General features: G+C 41.3%; 1 pseudogene; it reads right to left on the minus strand.

Annotated features, from left to right (window-relative positions):
• Positions 1 to 22,705: 22,705 nt before the first annotated feature.
• Positions 22,706 to 22,823, minus strand: LOC126203091 (5S ribosomal RNA; annotated as a pseudogene).
• Between the last annotated feature and the right edge of the window lie 463 nt (positions 22,824 to 23,286).

Genomic DNA, 23,286 nt, shown 5'->3' on the forward strand with positions numbered 1-23,286 from the left:
TTCCTCAGTGTGTTTTTCTGAATCAAGTTTCAGAGTATCTACTGTGTCCTTTAAGTTTTCCTGAGTTTTTGCAAGTTGCGTAACCGAATCGGTAGATGCAACTGAGTCAATTTTAGCTTGCGAGGTCTCATGATTTTCATGAACAATAGTTTGCGGTTCTTTTATGGCTGCTTCGTGATTCTGTAATGCATTTTCATGCCGCGAAAAAATAGGTTGAAAGTGCTCACAAATTTGAGTTTTTACGTCATTACAGACTTTTTGACATTTCGATTCAATGTTATGTAACTCAGTAGTTAAATCTTCACGTGTTTGTTCAAGAGTTTGTTCCAATGAGTCTAACTTTTGAAGCTGTTGCTGTGTTTGTCTCTGGTTTTGTTCCATCGTGTCTAACTGTTGCTGTGTTTGTCTCTGATTTTGTTCCATTGTGTCTAACTTTTGAAGATTTTGTTCCATTGTGTCTAATTTTTGTAGCCTTTGTCCCATTTGTTGCATTAACTGTAATAACAATGCACTGGTGTCTGAAACATGTTCCTCAGTGCTTTTCGGCAGTGAAGTTGCACCGGCAACATTCACATTTTGACAAGCAGAAAATGTTTCTTGACTCATTTGAGAAAACGGTGAGAACCCAAAACCTGAGTCTACAGTATTTGCAATATTGTGTTCTGTCATTCCCGATTCCTGAGGCGAGCTGTTGCTGACCGATCGATCGATAATGCTTCCCTGTTCACTACCTGTTTCACTGTCTACAGCATTATTTGACGCCCGCTCCATTTCCCTATGCACAGTTACCAAATTACTACTTTGAATGTCTGTTAATTCATTACACAGCGGTGCTGGTAAGCTACACTCGTCGTCACTATTATTTCTCAGTTTACTTTGGAGCCTAGCTTAATTGCAAGCGCAGCTGCGAAATACTTGGTGCAAATCTACGTTCATGCCACAACTGTTTTACTGTACAACAATGAAAAACTACAACTACAAAGGAGATTCTCTCTATGATTACGCGCTAGCAATAAACAATAGCTACACTAATTACACAAACTACAAGAAAAAAATCAGAAGATTCCAGTGAGGTATCCTCGGCTAAGGGTCGACGTATGAAACGTTCCCTTTGAACAATTTATACATGACTGTGCTTAAACTTACATACAATATTTTTAGCGCAACGCAATCTGACTTTCAGAAATCCCTACAAAAGAATGGCCCTGACTAACATTAACCTATGCGTTTCACAAATCGCTTACCTCACAAAAATCTTGGTTACTCAAACTACTGTAATACAGCGAGCGCCACTACTGCCAGCTACATAAAAGATTCAAACTACGGAAGGCACTAACTACTGATAGGCATAGTTAGCAAAATGAAAGATTTTGATAGAGAACAACCAATGTATTTACCTCAATAGTCATAATATATATAGCAGTTCATGACAAATTTCAAAACTCCGCCATCTCTCTCCCCACATCCACCACTGCTGGCGGCTCACCTCCAACTGCGCAACGCTACGCGCTGTTCACAGCCAGCTGCCTAACACTACAATGGCGAGTATTACAACAATGCAAAGCACCCACAGACTGCACACAGCACAGCCAGTGATTTTCATACAGAGGTGGCGTTACCAATAAAAAAACCTAAACAGCCTACTTACAACTTCATCCCAGTCTAGTTGCTGTAGGCTTTCCCTAAAGTTTGCAATATTTATATTGTTAATTGGACGCACTGCTTTGAAAGTCTGATTTGATATACTGCATGGAGCTATGTCATGTACTGTAACTAGCTGTGCACCATGATCTGAAAGAGCATTCTCAACAGGATAAGCATTTATGTCCTTAAACTTATCTTGGTCTATAAAAAAGTTATCTATTAATGTACTGCTGTTCTTTGTTATCCGAGTAGGAAAATCAATGACGGAGCTCAAATTGAAAGAACTGAGTAATACTACAATGTCATTCTTCCTATTACACTCTTTCAGGGAGTCAACATTGAAATCCCCACAAATGATAATTTGCTTCCCCCTGTCTGACAGATAGCACAACGAAGCATCCAAGTTTTTTAGAAATAGCTGTAAGTTCCCTGAGGGGGACCTATACACTGTTACAATTATGAAAGTGCCATCATTTAGTTTACGTTCAGTGGCACAATCTTCCATATGTTGCTCTACACAAAATGTTTTAGTTTCTAAATTTTTTACACTGTGGAAGCTTTTGACATATATATAGGTACAGTATAGGTCACGTGGGCCACCGATGTGGGCTCTACGTTGGCAAAAGTTTCACAGACGAGAGTGCTGACTTCTAGAATGACTCGATCAGCAATTAATTCGCCGCCTTTTGTTACGGGCAAGTTACGTTAACACATTGGCTAATCTAACAATAGTAACACGAATGTACGATAAAGACCGCGCCATGAGATAAGCCACGCTGCCGCTCAGGTAACGCGAAAATGTTCAACTACCGCTGTATTAGTACCTCTCCCTCTCTCGCCTCATTATCAAAAGCTTAATTACACGTGAACTGCTTTTTATTTAGTTATCTGAGCAGTGTCTCCCGGATTTGTTGCTGCTTTCATGTTTAACCAGTTAATCACTTTTTACCTCGTTTTCAGTGCTTTTTATAATTATTCAGTCCATGTGCTTTAATTGTATGTACATGTACTGTTTTACTGGAGCCTAAGTACTACTGTCCTGCGACTAGTTAGTTAGTTAGTTACGTGTTCCATTGATCAATAGCACGGAGAACCGTTATGATGTGGAACGTGTCAAATGCACAAGAAATGCGGATAGGAAACAAGCTTTTTTTATTGTTTACATTATAGTGTTATACCTAGATATTTCTATGACCTATCCTATTCTCTTAAATGGCACAAAATGCATATATTATATCTCCAGATTTATTTACTCATATTGTCAAGGCGGTATGATTTCAATTTGTTTTTGAAACTATTACTGCTGTCTGTCACACATTTTATTTCATCTGGTAATTTATAAAAAAGTTTTATAGCAGCATATTTTACCTCTTTCTGTGCCAACGAAAGGTTAAGTAAAGGATAGTGTAGGCCTTTATTTTTTCTGGTAGTGTAATCATGAATGTCGCTGTTGATTTTAAACTGGTCCATTTTGTTGAGAAAAAATTTCATTACTGAGTAAATGTACTGTGAAGCAGTTGTAAGAGTTCCTAACCTTTTAAACAGATGCCTACAAGTTGTGCGACTATGAACCCCACACATTATTCTAACTACTTACTTTTGAGCAATGAATACCTTTTGCCTAAGTGTTGAGTTGCCCCAGAATATTATTCCATATGACATCAGAGAGTGGAAGTATGCAAAATATGTTAGCTTACTAATTTCTACATCCTCAAAATTGGCAATTATTCTGATTGCAAAAGTTGCTGAACCTAGTCGCTTTAGGAGATCCAAAATATGAATTTTCCAATTAAGATTCTCATCTATATGTACACCCAAAAACTAAGTATGCTCTACCCTGGCTACTGAGTTCTTTTGATGTGTAATGTTTATTGAAGGAAGTTTATTTTTTGCAGCAGAAAATTTGATGCACTGTGTTTTTTCAAAGTTCAGAGCAAGCCCATTCACGGAAGACCAATTAATAACTTTTCCAAAGACCTTATTTGTATCATTTTCTATCGGACTTTCTTTTACTGCATTGATAATTATGCTTGTATCATCAGCAAACAGTGTCAGATCAGCATCTTGTTTTACATAAGAAGGGAGGTCATTCACATATATGATGCTCAGGAGGGGACCCATGATCGAACCTTGTAATGTAATTTCACCCCAGTTAGATGAAGTGGCAAACTCCTTTGAATCACTTGAAGCATATAAAGAGACTTTTTGATTCCTGTTCTGTAGATTTGACTTAAACCACTCATATGCTGTTCCATTTATACCATAGAATTGTAATTTCTCTAACATAATGTCATGGTTCACACAATCTAATGTTTTGGATAAGTCACAGAATATTCCTACTGGTGACATTTTACTATTTAAAGACTCTATTATGGGGCAGTGAAATTGTATATTGCTGTCTCAGTGGAACAGCATTTCTGAAATCTGAACTGTGATTTACCAAGTATCCCATTACTGTTGAGATGGCTAACCACTCTTGAGTACATTACTTTCTCAAAGATTTTTGAAAATGCTGTAAGCAAGGACACTGACCAGAAATTATTGACATTTGTGGTTTCCCCCTTTTTGTAGAGAGACCTGACAACGGCATATTTTAACCTGTGTGGAAAAATTCCCTGAGTCAGTGATGCATTACATATGTGACTCAAAACATCAGCTGTAATTGCTCCACATTGTTTTAATAACTTGTTAGAGATGTCATCTACTCCAACAGAACATTTATTTTTCAAAGATTTAATAATTTTCATTATTTCACGAGAGGTTGTTAGATGAAACTTAATCTGACTAAAATTTTTCAAAACTGACTCTTCCATGTACTGCCTGTCTTTTTCTTTTGAACTATTCTTACCAATTTTCTCTCCTACACTTAAGAAGTGATTGTTAAATACATTGGCTACCTGTGTACTGTTGGTTAAGATGGTCTCATTCTCTTTAACAGTAATACTACGTACCCCAGTGGTTACTTTTCCTGTCTCCCTTCTAACAACATTCCATATTGATTTGATTTTATTGCCAGAGTTGTTAATTTCTTCTCTAACATACATATTCCTTGATTTCCTTACAACTTTTCTCAGTATGTTACAATAATTTTATAGTGTAAAACTACTTCTGGATCGTTACTAGTTCTTGTTGTCTCATACAGTTTTCTTTTTCTTTCTCAAGACACTAATACCTGTAGTAATCCAAGGTTTCTTTTAAAAGTTTGTAGTGTTACATTTAGTAATTTTCTTTGAAAAACAATGTTCAAAAAGGGACACAAATTTATAAAGAAATATGCTGCATTTATCATTAGCATTTGGCTCATTATATACATCTTCCCAGTTTACACTTCCTAAACTTTCTCTGGAGTGATCTATAGATACTGGGTTGAGCACCCTCACACTTTTATTTAATGGTTTCTGAAGTGTACACCCTGTTAGGTTTTGTAAATTAGTCAGTTGTGCATCATGGTCAGATAATCCATTTACCATAGGGAAAGCATGCGTTTGTTCTACATCCTCTTGCTGTACAAATACATTATCTATTAGAGTGCTACTGTCCTGAGCTATACTTGTAGGGAAATTGATCACTGATTCTAAGTTATATGTTGTTAAAAACACTTCTAGTTCACTTTTCCTATCAGAATTGCTTAGAAAGTTAACATTGAAATCACCACAGATTAATAACTTCTTCTTTTTGTCTGACAGACAGCATAATAGGGAGTCAAACTTTTTTATGAATAGCTCCCAGTCTCCTAGTGGAGACCTTTACACTGTTGCTAATATCAACACAACATTATCTAGCTGAAGTTAACATGCACGAACCTCAAAGTGCTGATCAACACAAAATGTGCTTACTTCAACATTTCTGCATTTATACACTTGTTTTATGAAAATGGCAACTCCTCCTTTATCCATACTTGGTCTACAAGTGTAAGATGCTAAATTATACCCATTTATACTGACATTTTCGATCCCCACAGTTACGTGGTGCTCAGACAGACAAAGTACATAAATTTCATTCTTATTTTTGAGATCATCTAAACACATTATCAGCTCATCTACTTTATTTTTTATTCCCCTGATATTTTGGTGAAGTAAGTTGATACCATCCTTAGCTTTATCCCTATTTGCTGTGCATGAAGTTTCTTTTCTTCTATTTTCATGGTTTGTGTCTGTCTGGAATTTGGCTGTAACCTAGAAAACCTGTCTGCCTGGTCCCAATAACCACAGGGATCACCCCTTGTGTGACTGTGGCCCCCCTTTACAGTACCTGCTAATAGAGAAGCTAATTTATATTTCCCCTTCCTATTAAGGTGCAGGCCACGTGTAGTGTAACCCCACATACCAATAGCATCAACTGGAACAACACTCATGTGAAACCTTGCCGGTGTCTGGAGCATCCCGTTCAGCTCAGTGTTATCACGCCTTACAGCTGTGTTTACCCAGGGCTGATCATGGCGCTCAAAGACCTCCACAAACCCCACATTCGTGTGCCCAGTTTCTGCTCCTATTTTATCCAGGTCACTCCTAATACTATATCTTAGATTCATAGCTAGGCTGTTTCCTGCTGCCCCAACTATAATTACCTTATCTTCCTTCTCAAAGTCCCTGCATAGCTGACCTAAGTTTTCTGTCACCTGGCTAAGGCTAGCACTTGGTTTCACAAAACTTGTGACCTGGTACTCTGTCCCTAATTTCTCCTGAAGCTGTTGGCCCCCTGCCATGACTGCTACCTATAAGCAGAATTCTTCTTTTCCTATTCTGGTTTGATACCGACCTGTATTTTTTCTTTAAGCTAGTATTCTGCTTCAATCTACATCTGAACGAGGCCCTTCCTCCACTACTTCAGATAGCAAGCCAAACTGGTTTGCTAACTGAATTTCAGAAGTTTTATCAATTGTTTCCCTTTTTCGCCCTTTGCTTGCTACCTTTTCCCAGTGCCCAGAGTCCTTTTCCTCCTTTGTTTATTGTTGTTGTGGTCTTCAGTCCTGAGACTTGTTTGATGCAGCTCTCCATGCTACTCTATCCTGTGCAAGCTTCTTCATCTCCCAGTACCTACTGCAGCCTACATCCTTCTGAATCTGCTTAGTGTATTCATCTCTTGGTCTCCCTCTACGATTTTTACCCTCCACGCTGCCCTAAAATACTAAATTGGTGATCCCTCGATGTCTCAGAACATGTCCTACCAACCGATCCCTTCTTCTAGTCAAGTTGTGCCACAAGCTCCTCTTCTCCCCAATTCTATTCAATATCTCCTCATTAGTTATGTGATCTACCCGTCTAATCTTCGGCATTCTTCTGTAGCACCACATTTCAAAAGCTTCTATTCTCTTCTTGTCTAAACTATTTATCGTCCACGTTTCACTTCCATACATGGCTACACTCCATACATACTCCTTACATAATTCCAAATTCGTGATTTCTAATTCAGCCTTAAGGGCACAAATCTTTGCTTCCCGTTCCGCGATTTTTCTGTCCTTTCTACATAACCTATACTGCCTTGGAAAAGCCTCATTATCTATCCTCTTTTCCTCTCCGCTGCACTCGCCCCAATGAAACCACAACCTACAGTCTATACAGAACACCCCCTCTTTCAAATTTCTACGGCAACCACCACACTTGTCACACACGATTTGATAGTAAAATGTAACACAAAAGCAGAAAATAACTTCAACAATACAACAGTTTCGTAACCTGTACCAATACGTAACTAAACACTAATGTAAACAAACTTATAAACTTGCTTCAGAAACTTTTAATTAACCACACAAATTCTGGATGTGAGACACGAATTAATTTAACTTTGAAGCGCTTAGTCTAGTCAAAAACAAATATCTACGCTCGTACGAAATTTACGCCTAAGTATGTAAACAAACTCGCGACTGCCGGCCTTTACGAAATACTTCCTTTTCGATGTAATTACGTTTAGAAAAGCAAAACCTCTAATAGATAGATTAGATGAGAAGTAAATGCACTAGTCTAAAATATAATATTAACTAAATTAGCTCTTATTTCAATATTAATCGCTTAACTTAAAGTGAGATCTTCGTACACGCGCGTCCGCCTGGCTGCAGGGCTGCCAACCTAGTGTTTGTAAACTGGCCTCCGTCCAGTAACTTCATGTGTAGCACTAACCAGCTACCTGTGACTGAGCAGAAAGACTGGCCATAACTTTACCCTACCACTAGGAAAAGAAGTATGATCCTTTGGTATCACAATCTTGACAGGAGGTTTCCACACAGCTTCCAACTTTTAGTACAACTTAGCTGCGAGCAGAGGGTACTATCCTGCCGGAACGGAGAGAGTATACAACTCATTTTGACCACAGCTTGTTTAGTCCGTAGCTACAAATCTCGCCGAGCTACGAACGGGAAATAAAAGCACTGTTTACTTTGTATTCCATCGCCAGCCGGAGGGCTTTCAGAAGTGAAGCTAGCTGCACCTCACTTCCTATTGGTCCTTCCATCTACGTATCACTATCTTAACTGCGAAGTACACCGCTGAACAGATTGTCTCGCACCTTTCTTAATTCAGGTCTCCTCAGCTACAGTCGCTGCTAGTTCATTCACGTAACTTTGTTGGCTTGCAAGGCAGAAGTAAAATGCAATAAAACTTCCTGTCGATTCATCTACGCTGACACTGTTACGAGTCTCTCTCCGACCTGCAGAGTAATGCGAAGAACGATCCAAAGAGAAGGCAACAGCAACGGCACCGAATTATTGAGAATTTCAGTGAATCGACCTCAGAAGTCGAGGTCGCTAAAGTACGCTCTTGCGGTGGCGCTGTGCTTGGGGAGAACCGCTTCCTCTTAGGTATATCTCGTGCTAAGAGCTGAAGGTAAAACTAAAGAGATTCGAGCTCACACGAATGCTTACCAACAATCGTTGTGGCCCGCGAACCATTCGCGACTTGGACAGAAAAGGGGGAAGCGACTGTGATACACAAAACACCCTCCGCCAGGCACCATAAGGTACCTTGCGGAGTACTGAAGAAGATGCAGAAGTAAGAAATTTTCACCGGCAGTTTCATCAGCTAGGGGGAGAGACGTAGTGGCGTAAAGTTCGTAATCACCAGTGTCCTGGATATAATCCTCCTCTAGCATTACTTTTCCTCAATTGTAGTTGTCGATACCAGTACTATTTTTCGAATTTTGGACAGGTCAATATTACCTCTCTACGACGTCTCATGAAGTGACGACATGTGACATTTGATAGTGATTCGCCAAGCGGATGTGGACGTTAAGCCTGACGTACCGTGGTGCCACACCAGACTAGTGGGCTGTTTGTCAGCACTGGGGTTCACCCTCTCTCACACAACACAAACGCCATCATACTATGCTCACGCCCTTTACAATCGGCTACACTCAACAGGTACATTTAAGCCACAACTCTCGCTCACCACGTGGGAAGGGTCCAGTGTGCGAAGAGCAAGAAAACCCTGCCAATAACGCCTTTCGTCTCTTCCTTAAGCAGCCCAGAATGTTTGGTCTTTACGTGTAAATTAATTTCCCTGAATTGCATCTGCTCTAGTGTCCAGCAGTAATACAGCCCTTAATCCGTGTGCGTTTTGTGATAGCCAGTAATATCTGCAATTGGTTGTGTGCAGCTACACAGGAGTCTGTAGCCATGTTGTTGTTGTTATTGTTGTGGCAGTCTTCATTCCGAAGACTGGTTTGATGCAGACCTCCGTGCTACTCTGTCCTGTGAAAGCCTCTTCATCTCCGAATAACTACGGGAACCTACATCGTTCTGAAGTTGCTTCCTGTATTGATCTCTTGATCTCGCTCTGCGGTTTTTACCCCCCCCCCCCCCCCCCCACACTTCCCTCCAGTACTAAACTGGTACTCTAGTGATGTCTCGGACTGTGTCTACCAACTGATACCTTCTTTTAGTCAAGTTGTGCCAGTTCTCCTCAGTATTTGCTCATTAGTTACGTGATCTAACCATCTAACCTTCAGCATTCTTCTCTAACACCACCTTTCAAAAGACTCTGTTCTCTCCTTGCCTAAACTGTTAATCGTTCAGGTTCCACTTTCACTCATGGCGAACTCCATATAATTACTTTTAGAAAGTACTTAAATCTATATTTGATGTTAACAAGTTTCTCTTCTTCAGAAACGCCTTTCTTGCCATTGCCAGTCTACATTTTATATTCTCTCTATTTCGGCCATCATCAGTTATTTTGCTGCGCAGATAACAAAAACTCATACACTGATCGGCCAGAACTTTACGATCACCGACCTAGTGTCGATATAAACCCGTTCAGGCGATAGCAGCGTCTTCTGGCGTCTGGTTAGGAATGACTACTAACCAGACACACGCACGGTGGATGTAGTATCAGTGAGCGTGTGTAGAATGGGAATGGCTCGCGATGTACTTGAGTTTGACCGAGGACAGATTGCGATATCCCGAAGGCTCGATATGAGCATTTCGGGAACTGCACGAGTTTTTCGGTGTTCGAGTGCTATAGTGAGTGTCTTCAACACGTGGCGAAACCAAGATGAACCACGTCCAGACGTCACGGGGTTGGGCGGCCACCACTCATTGCAGATGTCGGACGTCGTAGTCCGGGCGGACTGGTAAAACAGGACAGGCGGCGAACTGTGGCGAAGTGACATCACACTTTAATGCTGGGCAGCATACAAGTGTGTCTGAACACACAGTACACCGAGCACTCCTAAAGATGGGTCTCCGCAGCTGACGATCCGTGCATGTGCCAATGTTAACACCACGACATCGGCAACTACGACTGAAATGGGCACGTGAGTATCGACCGTAGACTTTGGCACAGTGGCCGATGGGAGGGCGTGAATCCGTCGTCTTCAAAAATGGTTCAAATGGCTCTGAGCACTATGCGACTTAACTTCTGAGGTCATCAGTCGCCTAGAACTTAGAACTACTTAAACATAACTAACCGAAGGACATCACACACATCCATGCCCGAGGCAGGATTCGAACCTGCGACCGTAGCGGTCGCTCGGCTCCAGACTGTAGCGCCTAGAACCGCACGGCCACTCCGGCCGGCTCCGTCTTCTTCCAGCGGCACCCGTACTGCGGGAGGAGACAAGCTGGCGATGGCTCCATTATGATATGAAGAATATTCACATGGACGTCCGTGGGTCCAGTGGAACTCGTGCAAGGCACCATGACTGCCAAGGAGTATCGTACAATCGTTGCAGACCGCGTACACCCTTTCACGATGATAAAGTTTCCCGACGGGAGTGGCGTTTTTCAACATGCTGCGCCGTTTCAAAAGGCCAGGACTGTGAGAGAGTGGTTCGAGAAACACAGAGGCGAGTTCCAATTAAGGCCCTGGCTCCAACTTGCCAGATCTGAACCCGATTGAAAACATCTGGGATGTGATTGAACGTGGCGTAAGAGCCTGCCTGGAATTTACGTGAATTAGTTGGCCTGAGCGTGCAGTTGTGGTGCCAATTCTGTCCAGCGACCTACCGAGGCCTCATTGCTTCCATGGCACGACGCGTCGTTTCTGTTATCCGTGCTGAAGCTGGACATACCGGCTATTAGATAGGCGGTCATAATGTTCTGGCTGATCAATGTATGTAGCCATATTACAGTAAAATCAGGAGAATACGATGGCTCGTGCGACGGCCGCATCTTAAACTGCCGTACCGTACTATCAGAAAAGCAACATGAAACAAAGAGTAGAAACTCTCAGCAAAACATGTAATCCTAAATATCCTAATCTTTAAGACTTGATTTCCGTAGTCACTAGAGGCGAGTGCCAGGGAGGATCCTAACAAACCCAGGATCGATTATCTACCCCCTGTGTTATACTTAAGTTCTGCACTGTCACGCTACCGTGTCGTGCAATACTGTCCCCAAACGACATTATTTACGGTCCGTCTTTGTGTTTGTCAATCTCGTAGTTTTCCAGTGTAACACAATGTTGTTGTTGTTGTGGTCTTCAGTCCTGAGACTTGTTTGATGCAGCTCTCCATGCTACTCTATCCTGTGCAAGCTTCTTCATCTCCCAGTACCTACTGCAGCCTACATCCTTCTGAATCTGCTTAGTGTATTCATTTCTTGGTCTCCCTCTACGATTTTTACCCTCCACGCTGCCCTCCAATACTAAATTGGTGATCCCTCGATGTCTCAGAACATGTCCTACCAACCGATCCCTTCTTCTGGTCAAGCTGTGCCACAAACTTCTCTTCTCCCCAATCCTGTTCAATACTTCCTCATTAGTTATGTGATCTACCCATCTAATCTTCAGCATTCTTCTGTAGCACCACATTTCGAAAGCTTCTATTCTCTTCTTGTCCAAACTATTTATCGTCCATGTTTCACTTCCATACATGGCTACACTCCATACAAATACTTTCAGAAATGACTTCCTGACACTTAAATCTATATTCGATGTTAACAAATTTCTCTTCTTCAGAAACGATTTCCGTGCCATTGCCAGTCTACATTTTATATCCTCTCTACTTCGACCATCATCAGTTATTTTGCTCCCCAAATAGCAAAACTCCTTTACTACTTTAAGTGTCTCATTTCCTAATCTAATTCCCTCAGCATCACCCGACTTAATTCGACTACATTCCATTATCCTCGTTTTGCTTTTGTTGATCTTCATCTTATATCCTCCTTTCAAGACGCTATCCATTCCATTCAACTGCTCTTCCAAGTCCTTTGCTGTCTCTGACAGAATTACAATGTCATCGGCGAACCTCAAAATTTTTATTTCTTCTCCATGGATTTTAATACATACTCCGAATTTTTCTTTTGTTTCCTTTACTGCTTGCTCAATATACAGATTGAATAACATCGGGGGAGAGGCTACAACCCTGTCTTACTCCCTTCCCAACAACTGCTTCCCTTTCATGTCCCTCGACTCTTATAACTGCCATCTGGTTTCTGTACAAATTGTAAATAGCCTTTCGCTCCCTGTATTTTACCCCTGCCACCTTTAGAATTTGAAAGAGAGTATTCCAGTCAACATTGTCAAAAGCTTTCTGTAAGTCTACAAATGCTAGAAACGTAGGTTTGCCTTTCCTTAATCTTTCTTCTAAGATAAGTCGTAAGGTCAGTATTGCCTCACGTGTTCCAGTATTTCTACGGAATCCAAACTGATCTTCCCCGAGGTCGGCTTCTACCAGTTTTTCCATTCGTCTGTAAAGAATTCGTGTTAGTATTTTGCAGCTGTGGCTTATTAAACTGATTGTACGGTAATTTTCACATCTGTCAACACCTGCTTTCTTTGGGACTGGAATTATTATATTCTTCTTGAAGTCTGAGGGTATTTCACCTGTTTCATATATCTTGCTCACCAGATGGTAGAGTTTTGTCAGGACTGGCTCTCCCAAGGCCGTCAGTAGTTCCAATGGAATGTTGTCTACTCCGGGGGCCTTGTTTCGACTCATGTCTTTCAGTGCTCTGTCAAACTCTTCACGCAGTATCGTATCTCCCATTTCATCTTCATCTACATCCTCTTCTATTTCCATAATACTGTTCTCAAGTACATCGCCGTTGTATAGACCCTCTATATACTCCTTCCACCTTTCTCCTTTCCCTTCTTTGCTTAGAACTGGGTTTCCATCTGAGCTCTTGATGTTCATACAAGTGGTTCTCTTATCTCCAAAGGTCTCTTTAATTTTCTTGTACGCAGTATCTATCTTACCCCTAGTGAGATAAGCCTCTACATCCTTACATTTGTCCTCTATCCATCCCTGCTTAGCCATTTTGCACTTCCTGTCGATCTCATTTTTGAGACGTTTGTATTCCTTTTTGCCTGCTTCATTTACTTCATTTTTATATTTTCTCCTTTCATCAATTAAATTCAATATTTCTTCTGTTACCCAAGGATTTCTACCAGCCCTCGTCTTTTTACCTACTTGATCCTCTGCTACCTTCACTACTTCATCCCTCAAAGCTACCCATTCTTCTTCTACTGTATTTCTTTCCCCCATTCCTGTCAATTGTTCCCTTATGCTCTCCCTGAAACTCTGTACAATCTCTGGTTCTTTCAGTTTATCCAGGTCCCATCTCCTTAAATTCCCACCTTTTTGCAGTTTCTTCAGTTTTAATCTACAGGTCATAACCAATAGATTGTGGTCAGAGTCCACATCTGCCCCTGGAAATGTCTTACAATTTAAAACCTGGTTCCTAAATCTCTGTCTTACCATTATATAATCTATCTGATACCTTTTAGTATCTCCAGGGTTCTTCCATGTGTACAACCTTCTTTCATGATTCTTAAACCAAGTGTTAGCTATGATTAAGTTGTGCTCTGTGCAAAATTCTACCAGGCGGCTTCCTCTTTCATTTCTTAGCCCCAACCCATATTCACCTACTACGTTTCCTTCTCTCTCTTTTCCTACTACCGAATTCCAGTCACCCATGACTATTAAATTTTCGTCACCCTTCACTATCTGAATAATTTCTTTTATTTCATCATACATTTCTTCAATTTCTTCGTCATCTGCAGAGCTAGTTGGCATATAAACTTGTACTACTGTAGTAGGTGTGGGCTTCGTATCTATCTTGGCCACAATAATGCGTTCACTATGCTGTTTGCAGTAGTTTACCCGCATTCCTATTTTCCTATTCATTATTAAACCTACTCCTGCATTACCCCTATTTGATTTTGTGTTTATAACCCTGTAGTCACCTGACCAGAAGTCTTGTTCCTCCTGCCACCGAACTTCACTAATTCCCACTATATCTAACTTTAACCTATCCATTTCCCTTTTTAAATTTTCTAACCTACCTGCCCGATTAAGTGATCTGACATTCCACGCTCCGATACGTAGAACGCCAGTTTTCTTTCTCCTGATAACGACATCCTCTTGAGTAGTCCCCGCCCGGAGATCCGAATGGGGGACTATTTTACCTCCGGAATATTTTACCCAAGAGGACGCCATCATCATTTAATCATACAGTAAAGCTGCATGCCCTCGGGAAAAATTACGGCCGTAGTTTCCCCTTGCTTTCAGCCGTTCGCAGTATCAGCACAGCAAGGCCGTTTTGGTTATTGTTACAAGGCCAGATCAGTCAATCATCCAGACTGTTGCCCTTGCAACTACTGAAAAGGCTGCTGCCCCTCTTCAGGAACCACAGGTTTGTCTGGCCTCTCAACAGATACCCCTCCGTTGTGGTTGCACCTACGGTACGGCTATCTGTATCGCTGAGGCACGCAAGCCTCCCCACCAACGGCAAGGTCCATGGTTCATGGGGGGAGGTGTAACACAATAAGCACATTAAACTCGCACTGCAAGATATTTATCTCTTTAAGGCGCGGGGGTCATGAAATTGACAGAATATTTTGATTTTCAATTTATTTATATTAGCAGAACTCGTGAATAATAAGTTCCGAAAGTTTCAATGATGAAGTCGCATCTGATGTGGCTGAAAAATAATTAAATGTGTGACGCGGCCTTCCTGCTGAAAGGGTACAGTACTGCCCGACATAGAAAAGATGTACAACAACATACTTTGTTGTTCTTGTCAGAACAGCGTTTTTGTAGAATAACACCATTTTATTTAATACACCGAAGCCGGATACCATTGTAGGAAAAAAGGGAAATTTGTGTGTTTAATTATTCAGATGTGTACTTCCTTAAAATAGATTCCTGAATCCAGTTTGGTAATGTTTGTGAATTGAATGAATGGCTGGTCGTTTGCTGACCAGAGATAGTGAAGGTAGATTATATCAACTTTGAGACAGTTCTCTGGTCATCTTCCGCTGAACCAAAGAGAGGAAGTGTACCAGAGCACCAGAGGGCCTGGAATATGGCTGACCAATACAGTGGCAGGGTCCTCCCCCACTTCTGCGGAAGCGCGGGATGCCCGGATGAACGGCCGTGTTTCAGCACTGTCGCTGGATCCTGAGGTGTGAAGACGTGCTCTATGTGTGCTCCAGAAAAACAAAGTTAAATGAAAATGGTAAGCATGTAGGATATTTAGGAGTAGATGAACTAATAATTTCTCTTTTCAGAAACTTTTGGTGAGAGGCTGATGTAAACTGATCTGAAAAAGATAGGCAGGTAAAAATTCATGGGGAACATACGATTCTTCGGAAGTGACAAAGAAACCACGTGTTGTAATCATAAGACGAAATACTAGCGTGTGGTAGTATTAAGATGAAATACTTGTGTGTGTAAATCTAAGTTGAAGATAATTAAGATTTCCATGTGCAGAACTTGAATTAGAGACAAGCACTTCCACGTGGTGAGTACAGTGTGAGTCTCAACCAGACTATGAGACAATAAAAATAATTAGAAATGCTTGTCCTAGCATTCAGTTGAGGATACGTGTGTGAAATAAATAAGATACCAAAACTTCCATTATGAGGTACATTCGTGTGGCGCCACCATGATATTGAGATACTCTGAGAGTGAATTAAGGTGAGTCAGCCATCTACCCAGCAACTTCATGAGGGTCTCATTGCACAGGGAGATGTGCATAAATCCTCCAGAGTTTGTGGTAGGAAAATTAGTACGTGGATGAGTGACATATGAATCTGGGGTGACTATTGTTTGATGTAGGAAAGCAGAACGAGTAGAAAACCGAACACTTTGTTTTTAGAGATGTGTTTTATACTGTCAGTGTGATTTATTATGTGTATTTACTCTGTGTGATTTGCATGACACAGTAGCGAATTTAGTGGGTCAAGCATGATTTTTCCCAGTACGGCACGAAAGTCAGTAAATTCGTTATGTTGCTAATGAATGAAATTATGAGAGTGTGGGAGAGAATGAAGTAGCAAAAGATTCCTTACCAATCCAGAAAGTGCACAGTAGCAATAGACAGATTGACCATAGAATAGTAAAACTCTTATGTTATATCATGCCCATTGGGTGGAGAATCACTTGTTTTACTATTGTGTTTAAGTGTAATGCAAGAAATTTTGCAACATTATCATGAAAGCATTTATTGTAATAAAAGAGGAGATGTATGAGACAAATACTGGTCTTGATTATTGAGTTGTGGGTAGCCATTTTGTTGAGGTATTTTAACATAACCTCCATTTTCTTGCTGGGTTGTCCAAGCTTTGGATAAAATATATACGTCAGGAAGGAAATGTGGCCTCGCCAGGGTGGAGTGAGTCCATCAGAAATGTGCACTAGCTCTTAGTCAGATGCGTTATCCATTCGGTTGCATTAAAAAGTAAGGACAAGAACAAATTATAACTTAACTGAAATGCACTAGGGCTCATATTTCAAGCATAGTTGCAGTGGGTATGATAATCATGAAAATATTTCTGATGTACGAATAATAATTGCACTCGCTTGGCAAGCCACTCATCTAGTAGGCCTGACTATTAGATGCCACAGAATGGGGTAGGAACCTCCCACTGCCATCTCAAACATTTTGAAGCAATACTTCAATACTAGCTCGGTGAACAACTTGCATGGGATGCAACTAGAAGGCTGTGATGTATACTCATTTGGCTTTATAGATAATGTGAGACTCTGTTCCGTATCGTAGAAACAATAACAAGCCAACTACATCTAAACCATGAAGCGGAGCCGGCTGGCGTACTCAAGGTCCACTTCATTGTTTAGATGTTTTATGACTTATGGATTATGCATCCGGTGTCTATTTTACATTATGTGATTTTATGACTGTTGGGTGACGTATCCAGTTACTTTTACACAATCTAATGATGACCAAAAAGGGTGAAATGCGTCACTGCCATTAAATAATTTCGTAACCGAGGCGGTTTTGTTCTGAAACATTAAATAAAATACACATATGACAAATATTTATTCAAATGTGTTGGTCCTTCAATGAATTATAAGCAAATCTCAATCTTTTCCCTGCCCTGCAAAATATACGCTCGAAACTAAAGCTGTTACTCGTGAGAAAATAAAAAGAATATGAAGACACGTGGAAGGTGCCTGAAGCAGAAACACAAAAATCGCGGGGTACGAACGTAACAAGTTTAACGGTGTGAAGGCTAAGCGTACTGTAACAGCTGACGCCTTTTTCTTTGGACTGTTTTCTACATCATTACGCGAGAAGGAAACGGAATGGCAAGTTTCGTAGCGTCCTTTCTCTGAAGGCGATACAGCGGCTGGAAGACTCCAATTCGTAGCTGAATGAAGCCTTCCAATTCAGCTCTTACAAAACTCGTTTTTTTCGCTTTTTAAGAGCAAGTCTCAATAGAATCCGACAAGTTATTCACGCGCCTCCTTAATACTGATCGATCAGGCCTCCAGAGGAATGGACTTGAGGCGGTCATCCCCACCAGAAATGAGCTTCGGGATCGTGTTAATGCCGGTGCCTCTTACAGAACATTTTCGTTCCTGGAAGGAGGACAGCGTACTTCGCTGCCGGGCCAGCTTTCACAGGAGAAAAAAGAAACAAAACTGGAACTCGTTTTCCAGTGCGAATACAGGAGTATCATTCTATTTGTTACATACTGATTCGCGTTATGATTTCAGTTATGGATAGTGGGAAAGTCCAAAATGTGGTTCTATGTAGACTGTTTTCCTATTCTCTGTATGGGTATACTGCTCACTCTTTTATTCATAACTGTCTAGATCGCGTGCTTGTTCTACTTACATGCATTGCAGCATCTTGACAAACTGTTTTTATCGAATGCAAACTCCGATGCTTACGACTGTAGCCCCCCTCCCACCCCCCCTCCAAACACACACACAGTACACGAGAATTTATTATTTCTGTGCTTATTTGTCGTTCTGAATTGCTGTAACCATGATCAATTTAAGTCGAGCCTCGTTGTAGAAAACTTAGATTTAAATAATAGCTTTTGAACAAGAAAACTGAACAATTTGCTGCTGTTTTCTGATAATTCTGTAATGAATGATGGCCCAAGCAATGTTTAAGTGAGGCACAACCATTTGGATTCTTTTTTTTTCCTTCATTTTCGCTCTTAACATTTACTGTGAGTACTGTCTCATTTAATTCCAGGCTACTAAAAAAGCAATAATTAAAAAAACCTCTATCGTAGCAGTTGCAGCGAAATTGTTCAGTGACGACTGAATGCTGCAAAAAAAATGTTGTGCAAGACAATAACAATGAACATTATCCGGCCACCAAAAATTTCTTAACAACACAAATCCGCAACCTCCCATGTTGCTAAAAAGACCGAGACCAACTCGAACTCTGTATTTTCTATATTTCATGTTCTACGTGACATCCTCCTCTAGCATTACTTTTCCTCAACAGTAGTTCTCGATGCAAGTATTATTTTTAGAATTTTGGGCGGGTCAGTATTATCTCAGTTGCTTTTCTGAAAACTTTCATATAATATTATACACAGTATTGTCATATTTCAAGCTAAAATTTATGAAGAGTAACTACTTTAAGAAATACACACATCAAAAAAAGTTTTGCATCACCCCGGTTCCCAGAACTCCTGAAGATAGACATTGACTGTGGATATTGTATCACAGACACAGTCCCTTTGACTGTTCAGAGATGTCACTAAACCCGCCCAAAGATGTAAACAACCATGCATGAGCAGCGCCTATTAAACGAAGGGGGTCTGACACCCGATCAGTTGCAGTTATTCCACCAGGAAGGAGGTACATAGCTCGTGTTGTCTGTAGTTCAACAATGCCTCGACGGTCAATACCGCGGCTCGATCGTGTCCGCATTATTACTTTGTGCCAAGAAGGGCTCTCAGCAAGGGAAGTGTCCAGGCGTCTCGGAGTGAACCAAAGCGATTTTGTTCGGACTTGGAGGAGATACAAAGAGACAGGAACTGTCGATGACATGCCTCACTCAGGCCACCCAAGGGCTACTACTGCAGTGGATGACCGCTGCCTACGGATTAAGGCTCGGAGAAACCTTTACAGCTTGGATAATGCTTTTCGTGCAGCCACAGGACGTCGTGTCACGAGTCAAACTTTGCGCAATAGACTGCATGATGCGCAACTTCATTCCCGACGTCCATGGCAAGGTCCATCTTTGCAACCACGACACCATGCAGCGCGGTGCAGATGGGCACAACAACATGCCGAATGGACCGCTCAGGATTGGCATCACGTTCTCTTCACCGATTACTGTCGCATATGCCTTCAACCGTTGGAGACGTGTTTGGAGGCCACTCAGTCAGGCTGAAAGCCTTAGACACAGTCCAGCTAGTGCAGCAAGGTGGAGGTTCCCTGTTGTTTTCTGGTGGCATTATGTGGGACCGACGTACGCCGCTGGTGGTCATGGAAGGCGCCGTAACGGCTGTACGATACGTGAATGCCATCCTCTGACCAATAGCGTAATCATATCGGCAGCATTTTGGCGAGGCATTGGTCTTCATGGACGATAATTCGCGCCCCCATCGCGCACATCTTGTGAATGACTTCCTTCAGGATAACGACATCGCTCGACTAGAGTGGCCAGCATGTTCTCCAGTAATGAACCCTATCGGACATGCCTGGGATAGATTGAAAAGGGCTCTTTATGGACGACGTGACCCACCAACCACTCTGAGGGATCTACGCCGAATTGCCGTTGAGGAGTGGGACAATACGGACCAACAGTGCCTTGATGAACTTGTGGGTAGTATGCCACAATGAATATGGGCATGCATCAATGCAAAAGGCGTGCTAGTGGTTATTAGAGGTACCACAGTGTACAGCAATCTGGACCACCACCTATGAAGGTCTCGCTGTATGGTGGTACAACATGCAACGCGTGGTTTTCATGAGCAATAAAAAGGGGGTAAATGATGTTTATGTTGATCTCTATTCCAATTTTCTGCACAGGTTATTGAACTCTCGGAACCGAGGTGATGCAAAACATTTTTTGATGTGTGTATTTTAGTTTCAATGTTATAATCGATAAGTACTAGTTGTGAATGTACATTTAAAATTATTTTTTTAGTCATATTTGAAATTACGAATTATTTGCACACTTACAACTTCTATTATTAATTACGCAATCTTGTCTTGTTTACTATGTTTATTTCTGGATTCATTTCTGAAATAATAATCGAATTTAATAAAGTAACGAAAACTAGTAGGAATTCATTTGTTAAGAAACCTTGTAAACCCTATGGAGTATTGTTTTTTCCGCAGAGTGAGAGAGTTGTAAGCTTGCCTCTGATGTGATCGGACGTAATTTTTGTGTAGTATGTGCGAACATTGTAATGTGAAAAATCAAAATACTGTATGGTATACTAAAATAAGAGAAAATATGTGGAAAATATATTTACGTAAAAAATTCTGCAACAACAATCTTCCAATTTATTTAGTCAAACCAACAGCTTCAAGAATCAGACCCCTAGACAAGAAGAACTGGAGCCATCTCAACATGACAAACTAATTAAACCTGAATATTTATTGCAATCTTTCCTCCTCTCAAATTTTCACAAAAGACTTCGCTTATTAATTTCTTGGACTGGGCATTGTTTAATGTGGACAATAGATGGAAGAAGGAATGAGGGGGAGATTAGCGATATCAACTCACACTCCATGTGTTGATCACGTGTAAAGCCTCTAATATGAACTCGCAGACGTGTTGCGAAGCTTTGGTCTCTGGTACGCATTTCAGTAGAAAGAAGGTGCGTGTTTGATAACGAACATATACATATTGTGATTTGCAGGTCCCCGCGTGTGAACAAATTTTGTGTTTCAAACTAAACGCACAGCGTTCAGCCTAGTAAACTTCAGTAAAAGTGCTTCGCGATTTGCCCGTGGATGGGATGAAGACGTTATCTATTGATAGTATACTGAAGCTACCTTTCGTACCGGTCGAGGGTCCACACTGGTTTTTGGCTTCCCATTATAGCTGATGATATTGCCTGGAAAATGAAAGAACAAGTAGAATCCTCAGCTTTGATGTTGATTATTTCAACGGCACAACTGAATTTCTCTTAGTCTTTCGCGAACGTTTGTTGGTTTTTTACTCAATTTTCAACCATTTATGATAATTCATGTGCTTGATACCTTTGTAAAATTACTCAGCCACGTCGACTCTCTCTTTCGTTTTTGCGTGTGGATATTTTCTGATCACCTATTACATTCCGTTTTATTTGTCATCATGGAGGCCAGTCGGTTCAAAATGTTCAAATGTGTGTGAAATCTTATGGGACTTAACTGCTAAGGTCATCAGTCCCTAAGCTTACACACTACTTAACCTAAATTATCCTAAGGACAAACACACACACCCATGCCCGACGGAGGACTGGAACGTCCGCCGGGACCAGCCGCACTGTCCATGACTGTAGCGCCTAAGACCGCTCGGCTAATCCCGCGCGGCAGGCCAGTCGGTACGAATTTCTTTGCCACAATTATGTGTGCATGGTGATGGTCTAATTTCTTCCTATCTTTAGACTTTCCTGTGTGTGAATTCAGTTAACAGTGTGCTAATCCAACCTTTCGCTTCCTTGGACTTCGTGTGCGATTCAACAAAAAGAAGCCTTTTTGGCATCTATCTTGATTTTAGTTAATGTTATTTCATGAGTAAATGTGGCATCAGCAACCGTTAACGTTACGATGTGCTTTTTTGCTTGTCAATGCCAGTTTTCATAGGAATAAGTGTGAATAATTACCTCACCACGTACTTTCTCCAAATTTTCTCACCTGAGCTTTATAGGCGCGATTCTAAGTGTCACTAAAGCGCAAATCAGATAGGGCAAATGTCTTATTTTTTTGCTGAGGATTTAAGTGATTTATTTTAACTGTGTTGTAGGAAGGAAGGGTTTCATCGACCATGATGAACGTCTAAAGGACATCAGTAAACTAAGATTACATTTTGCCCAAAAGGAGTCGTAATATACTACTCCATATATATTGTTGTAACGAGGCTTTTCCTCTTATTTCCTTTTCAGTGATATACTTGTGTGGCTGCATTAACAATTTCCTTCAGTCGTTTAAGTTATGCAGTTGATACTAACATCATATTACATAATGTGCTGTAGTTGGCTTCACCATTCAAAACTCCTCCCGAACAGGCTATGAAGGCACAAAGGTACCGACCGGCCGCCGTGTCATCCTCAGACCACAGGGGTCACTGGATGCGGATATGGAGGGGCATGTGGTCAGCACACCGCTCTCCCGGCCGTATGTCAGTTTACGAGACCGGAGCCGCTACTTCTCGATCAAGTAGCTCCTCAGTTTGCCTCACAAGGGCTGAGTGCACCCCGCTTGCCAACAGCGCTCGGCATACCGGTTGGTCACCCATCCAAGCGCTAGCCCAGCCCAACAGCGCTTAACTTCGGTGATCTGACTGGAACCGGTGCTACAACTGCGGCGAGGCCGTTGGCTTCGCCACTCAGCAAACAGTAAAATTTCATTTACATTTTGCCACAACAGGCGGCCCACACATCAAAGCCCACCACACACAAATTACAAACTATATATAACTACCCATTTTAAATGGAAAGAATTGCTACAACATAGTTCAGATGGTAACTGAAAGAAATACGCAACGAGATGAACAGAACACTTTTATTCAAAGACAGTAATTATACTGAAGTCAGCGCGATGCGTGATGGCCCGCTGGGCATTACAAAAGGCGAGACATGGTCCTTAATAGGGTTCGCGATCACTACGAACGGCTGCCACTCTGGTCATATGGTTGGCGAGGAGTTCCATTCCTTCTTATTTCCAGTACTGACTCCACGGACTGAGTCGTTGGTTTGAAAAGAAATGCATCATTCATGGCAAATTTAACTAACGAATAAATATACAGTGGAGGTGTAGTACGTACACTATGTGATCAAAAGT

This window comes from Schistocerca nitens, chromosome 1 (genome assembly GCF_023898315.1).
Source record: "Schistocerca nitens isolate TAMUIC-IGC-003100 chromosome 1, iqSchNite1.1, whole genome shotgun sequence".
NCBI lineage: Eukaryota > Metazoa > Arthropoda > Insecta > Orthoptera > Acrididae > Schistocerca > Schistocerca nitens.